The sequence below is a fragment of the Brachyhypopomus gauderio genome, chromosome 15, assembly GCF_052324685.1.
Source record: "Brachyhypopomus gauderio isolate BG-103 chromosome 15, BGAUD_0.2, whole genome shotgun sequence".
Taxonomy (NCBI): domain Eukaryota; kingdom Metazoa; phylum Chordata; class Actinopteri; order Gymnotiformes; family Hypopomidae; genus Brachyhypopomus; species Brachyhypopomus gauderio.
Window position 1 is genome coordinate 13,516,271 of NC_135225.1, and position 7,238 is coordinate 13,523,508.

Genomic DNA, 7,238 nt, shown 5'->3' on the forward strand with positions numbered 1-7,238 from the left:
TTATACAATGACATACAGGGTATAAAATGACATGTACAGTACAAAGAAATTAAAGTTGTTTGCACAAGTTGTTTGTTCTGTATGTATGTTAATAAGTAAACGTCATGTACCATGACTTATTTTTCTAGGCTTTATTGCAGAAATTCTCACATTTCCTATTTAATTGAACTTTGTATATATTTACAAGAGGTTAGTTGCTTGCTGTTCCAATGGGAACAGCCAGGATTTTTGTTCCGTTATTGCACTCACTGAACCTGTTTAAAATACTGGGATCATTGACCCTGTTAAAAGGAGTCCAAGACTCGTCTTCCAACCCGATGTTTTGGTTTTCTTATGTTTATGATGCATGTTATTTATGTTTTTTGTATGTAGAAGTCATGAAGTCAAGTCCAAAGTGCATACGCTGTTCTGGCTTTGCTGTCACTTGAATGTTGGTTGTTGCACTGCTGAACTTTCAGATTTCAAATAGTTTTTGTCTTACTGCTAAATTCCTCCTAAATGCACTTAACATCTTATAAATTGTAAATGTCATTCTATACATTGTGATTGTCATTGTATTAATCACCCCCAAGAAAAGCTGCCCCCCTTTGGCTCCGCCACTGCTTGTGCTTCCTTTTGTTTGTCCTCTGCTGTCTTTTCTCTGTCCTGGACTCCTGCTGGACTTGACTGACAGGATCTTGTTGCTACTGCAGTTATTCTCTGAGAACAGAAATATTTGCAGAAGATCAAGGCGGATAACAAAACAAAACCAAAGAGCAACAAAGGGCACCAGAGGAAGTAACTGGCTGGCTGCCAATCGCTGCAAAACACAAAACCCTTCCAAAAAACAAAAACCAAACAGACAGGAAAAAATGACAGCAGGAGGAAAACTTGAGAGGCCAGGGAGTGGCGCAGGAGGTAAATACTCGAAAAGACAGGGCAACAGAAAAACGAAAAAACTAAAAGACAGAGACAGGGTGGCGAAACACCCTGACTGAGAGAGAAATGGGCTGTGGTTAGAAATTCTAACACAGAAAAGGTTGTGTTAGAAATTCTGAAACCCTTAAATGGTGAGCACAATAAAAGTCAGAAGCAGTTGGGTAAGATAATAAAATACTCAGACGCCGAGGAGGCACACACACCTGCGAGTCCCGCTCAACGGAATTTGTCGTTGGCTGACTGAAGTAAGGCCTTCAGGAGCTAAGCGCTTAGTCTCCCCCTCAGGTGTGCCGTCCTCTGTCGTGGAGTCCCATCTGGGGTGCCAAAATGTGTTAGAAATTCTGAAACCCTTAAATGGTGAGCACAATAAAAGTCAGAAGCAGTTGGGTTAGATAATAAAGTACAATGATTTATTTTAACAAAGCATGGATTAACCCTGAGATCTCCGTTACAAACACACAAGGTGTCTGTCGCAGAGAGCCAATTCCCCATTCCGAACTCTCATATTTTATACTTTTAATCATCAATACACACGGTGTCCACGAGGTGAACATGAGGTGATTAACCAAATGTGATTGGACAATACATTAAATAATTTACACTGATTTGACAGATGCATATGATGCATGCCCCCTCCACGCTCAGCATCTTCGTGATAACATGACAGACGTAGTGTCGCCGTAGTCCTTTCCAAGTGGAGATTAGGCATCTCCAGCGAGGTCAGTTTAGGTACACCAGTGGAACATCAGATTAGGCCTCAGCCGAGGCCGTCCAGAGAGCACACACACACACACACACACATCTGAGGCCTACTGAAGTCACGAGAATGGCTTCAGTGCCATGATTAGCACACGTATATGTAAAAAGATCTCTAACACCTATATCTAATGTGTTTAATGTATACTAAGAAAGCCTGACATAAATGGAAATCATTAGTGATGTTACCCTTGAACCTGAAGCTTCAAAGCTTGTGTCACAAAAGCAACACCCATTGCTTCGAACCACTGTATCGATGCTTGATTCGTTCCACAATGATCACGTGACCGCTGACGTCTGAAGCTTAGTTTCGGCACACAATCACGTGACTGCTTCAGGGACTGATTCAAAAGAGCAAATCTTCGCGGGCACTTCGAGGGTCGTTCGAGGATTGGGAGAGAGCGTAGCAACAGCGAGAGAGACAGCGAGAGAGAGAGAGAAATTAGCGAGTAGAATGGAACCATTGCCAAAAAGAGGCCGTTCTGAAGTCTGGAAACACATCGAACTTTTGCCATCAAATAAGGTTATTAAAAAAATTATAAGAATAAAGACAATTACCTTATTAATAGCAATTAATGACACTTTGTAAGTCTGTTAGATAATAGGCTGTGCACCAATTATGAATTATATTTTAAATGTATAAAATCCGTCATTATTCTGTGTGTAGTGTTTCATGTCATCAAATCACTAAAACATTTTTGTTTTGGATACTAAGATATGCACCATTATCAAATGTTCTCTTTCATAATTTTAAAAAGAAAAGGCAGTCATGGCCTGGTGGTTAAGGAACTGGTCTTGTGACCGGAAGGTTATGGGTTCGATCCCCAGACCTGAGCAAGGCCCTTAACCATCAATTGCTCACTTGTACAAAAAAATGAGATAAAAATGTAAGTCGCTCTGGATAAGGGTGTCTGCCAAATGCCCTAAATGTAATGTAAGATCACTGTGTGATTTTTATTATTCAGCCATCACTGCTTTTTCTCAGCATTCTACTCAACCCAGCAGTTAGATTTGGAAAACATGCACAACAAGCAATGTAGTTTTATCAGTTGTCTTTATTGAAACAACAAATGTCAAAATTTTAATGCATTTAAACAGTTTATGCTGTAAAAAACAGTTCCCTTGTCTTCAAACCACAAGATACATGAAGCACTTCATGGTTTTGGCCACCAGATGCCGGTACTGTACACTGTGTCATGAAGCTTCGAGTAATGAACCTTTTTTCAACTCATTTCGGAGGAAAGCTTCAGTGCTTCACAAAGCTTCGGTTTGCCATCACTAGAAATCATCAAACTTCCATCACAAGGTTGGCAGCAAAGTAGACAGATAACTCAGCGGTGAGACACTGCATCTGTCTTCCTTAAAACACAAGGATGACAGGTGCAGGTCATCTCCGCTGATTGGGCTGAGGTCTGACTCGTGGGTTCCTCCTGGTGGCGACAGAAGAACATGTCCTGGAGCCAGCCCTGACAGTAAATTATTTGTAAATTTGCAACTCTATACATGGAAACAACAAAACATCAACAAAGCATCAATCAACAAAATTAAATGAAAGGGGAAAAAAAGCAGCAGTTATAAGTTTGGCTTTAATGAAGATCAGCATAAAAAAACAGGGATCAAATTTTTGCATCTGCTGATGGATTCCTTGTAGTTAAGTGGTTGCTGATTCTTCAAAGAACCCCCAAACAGCAGATGCTTGTGCTTCCTTTTGTTTGTCCTCTGCTGTCTTTTCTCTGTCCTGGACTCCTGCTGGACTTGACTGACGGGATCTTGCTGCTGCTGCAGTTATTCTCTGAAGAGCTTCATCTACTGCTCTATTTTCACTGATGGCCAGCTTGGGTCATCTTGGGTCAAGAACGGTGGATTCTGACAAAACAGTGGTATATTTCATACTATGGAATTTTCTTTCCATAGATGCACAGAGAGTGTCCACTAACTCCTTAATTTCCCCATGGTTACTCTCTGCAGACCCTTGCACAGGATTAACATCATAAAGGCTGTAACATAAGAAAAAGAATGAAAAAGAATAAACAGTAAGTGTTAAAAATATTTGTTTTATTTAGCAGTAGCCTATGTTATTTTATATCTAGTCATCTATTTTCATAGTAATTATACAAAAACTAATTAACTGAATAGCATGATAACATTTTACCTGTCTGCACTTTAACTGTCTGCACTGATCTCCACAGTGACCTGCTCAAATGACTCCAGAACAGTGCAGCCTCCTGCAGTACATCCCATTCTTCTTGGCACAGAGGATCAACAGGTGCGTCAATAACAGCCCGTGTGGATTTGACTGCAGCCTTGGAGTCCAGAATCCGGATATGGAAGGTGGAGTTCCACCAAGTAACACATTCTTGTTTTAGTTCCAGCTCAGGCATGCCCATCTGTTGTTGCATAGATTTGAGCTTCTCTGTGGCTGCTGTGCTCCTGTGGAAGAATTTCACTATCATCTTCACTTACAAAACTTACAAAACTCTTTTGCCACTTTGAGCAGCTCCTTTGCTAGGTTCTCAGAAGTGTGTCTGTCACTGAACTCAATACAATCCAGTAGACAAGAAATCATTTTGTAATTCTCTACAAAGTGGCATGAAACTGACATGTAAGATGAGATGGTTCAGGATGTCCAGCAGTCAAATTCCGGTAAAACAAAACACAATCGATGAGCAACTGGCTATAATGATTACACAATGATTCAGAATCTAAATTCATGCTCCTAATCCAATGTATGTACTTCCAAGCAGAAACACTTTCCCAAAAAATTATCCCAGGCCTATATGAGAGAAGATGTGCTTCACTCCTAGAAAGGGTCAAAAGATAGCAAGTCTTTGTGATGTATCAAGAGTCATGGTATCCAGGGTAATGTCAGCATACCACCAAGAAGGATGAACCACTCCCAACAGGATTAACTGTGGACGCAGGAGGAAGCTGTCTGAAAGGGATGTTTGGGTGCAAACCCAGATTGTATCCAAAAAACATTAAACCATGGCTGCCCAAATCACAGCAGAATTAAATGTGCATCTCAACTCTCCTGTTTCCACCAAAACTGTCCGTTGGGAGCTCCACAGGGTCAATATACACGGCCGGGCTGCTATATTTAAATCTTTGGTCACTCATGCCAACGCCAAATGTCAGTTTCAATGGTGCAAGGAGTGCAAATCTTGGGCTGTGGATAATGTGAAACGTATTGTTCTCTGATGAGTCCACCTTTACTGATTTCCCCACATCCGGGAGAGTTACGGTGAACTCTCCAAAGAAACGTGCCACTCAGACTGTTGCATGCCCAGAGTGAAGCATGGGGGTGGATCAGTGATGGTTTGGGCATATCATGGCATTCCCTTGGCCCAATACTTGTGCTAGATGGGCACTATCCTGCAAGAAGAATGGCTTAAAATCCCTCTGACCACTGTGCAGGACTTGTAAATGTCATTTCCAAGATTAATTGACGCTGTATTGGCCGCAAAAGGAGGCCCTACACCAGGGGTAATCAATTAAATCTTTCCGCGGTCCATTTTTGGCAGATAGCTCAGACCTTAGGTCCGGGTCCGCGGTGGCGAACGAAAGTTGTTGAGCGGGGGGGGGAACGTAACACTCAAATGGGTGGTGAACGTAACACTCGTCTGAAAATAAAATTAAAATTTAGTCTCCCGTTAAAATTTTTTTGCCATTTGGGTCCGTATCCAGTTTATCAGGAATGTGATTGGGTCCGGACAGGACGGCGTATATATATACACACACTCCCACACACAAACACACAGTCATGTGAAAACATTAGGACACCTGTCACGTTGTGGGGGGGCCCCTTGCCCCGGTTACAGCGGCAGCTGTCCTGTTTTGGTCACGTGATGTTTGTCCCTCAGGTGGGCGGGACCCGTGATTTGTCTCACCTGAGGGTCGTTTGTTCGTCTATATATGTCTTGTCTTTGTACCAGTTGACTGCTGGTTATTATTTCCTTCATTTGGAACAATGCACGGGTTTTTGGTTTGCACACTTTCTATTAAACCATCCTCTTTCCCTGAGACTTGGCGTGATCGGTTCCTTTTTAGTTGCTCACCCTGCCCATCACAACACCCTATGAAATATTGTATATTTTTCCATATTTGTGTCTTTGTATAATTGTATAGATTAAGATAGCAGACCTAAATTATATAAAGTATGTGGATTTATTGCAATTTGAACTTAAAATAATTTCTGAAAATGCTTTTCTTCCCTTCATTCAATGATATGATAATATATGATTATTGAAGTCAAACCACATTGTCCAGGTTTCCCAAGTGGATGTTCAACAGCAGATAAAATAGTTGGAAAAGGAATGTCAAAGTCAAAGTCAAATTTATTTATATAGCGCTTTTCACAACACACGTTGTCACAAAGCGACTTTACAATCGTATGGGTGCAGATCCCTAATGAGCAAGCCAAAGGCGACAGTGGCGAGGAAAACCTCCCTATCGGGTGGGGATTAGGAAGAAACCTCGGGAGGACCAAGACTCAAAAGGGAACCCATCCTCCATTGGGCGGCCCGTTAACACAAGTCTGTGGTCGCAGGGTGGTTTCAAAGTTCCACAGCAACAGTCAAGGCTCCTGTTCCCCGGCCAAGCAGCCTCAGTCCCCTCGGTGCAGGCGGTGGGCCTCAGGCGGGCTAGCATCAGCACGACCCCTCGTGGCAACGGCTCATCCAACCCCGGCATCAGCACATCCACCAGCAAGCCAGACCATCCCCCAGGTGCCAGTAGGTGCCTGTATCCAATCATCTTGGGTAGAGGCATGCAAGTACAGACTGAGTAGACATGAATTTAAACCACCATTGATTTTAATGTACATAGCTCACGTGCCAGTGATGAGCATGTGGCTCCGGCAGGCTAATCTATAGCAGCATAACTAAAGGGAGGGGTTCAGAGGTGACCACAGGCATGAGGGCTCACTGAGACATTGCTTTCCAGTCAAGTCATTGTCACAACTAGAGTGATGCCACGACACAGCTCGATGACAGCATCAACATCTCAGATCACCAGAAATCACAACGTCTGGGGGCCCCCAAGCCCCTACACCTTACAAGGGGAATATTAGCTGAAGGCTTGATTAAATAGGTGAGTCTTAAGTCTAGATTTAAAGATTGGAACTGTGTCAGAATCTCGGATTGGAGTTGGAAGGCTATTCCATAATTGAGGGGCTTTAAAGGAGAAAGCTCTGCCTCCGGCTGTAGTCTTACAAATTTTTGGAACTAGGAGAAATCCAGCATTTTGGGAGCGCAAAGGGCGAGATGGGTTGTGGGGCAAGACCATTTAACGCCTTATAGGTTAACAGAAGAACTTTAAATTCAATGCAATATTTAATCGGAAGCCAGTGTAAGCAGGGTGCGAATTATACAATGATAATTGGGGGGGTCAAGTTTTTTTCAGGGTGTAAATGAAAACCAGTACAGCGCAAGCGCGTGCTTCAGTAAACTGAAGTCTTACCATCCTTACAGTGTCTTGCTTTCTTACTGTAATGTCTACAGCACGTAAATGATAAATCCATTACATCAGCTGTATGTAGCACATATCACACAATAACCTTTATAGTC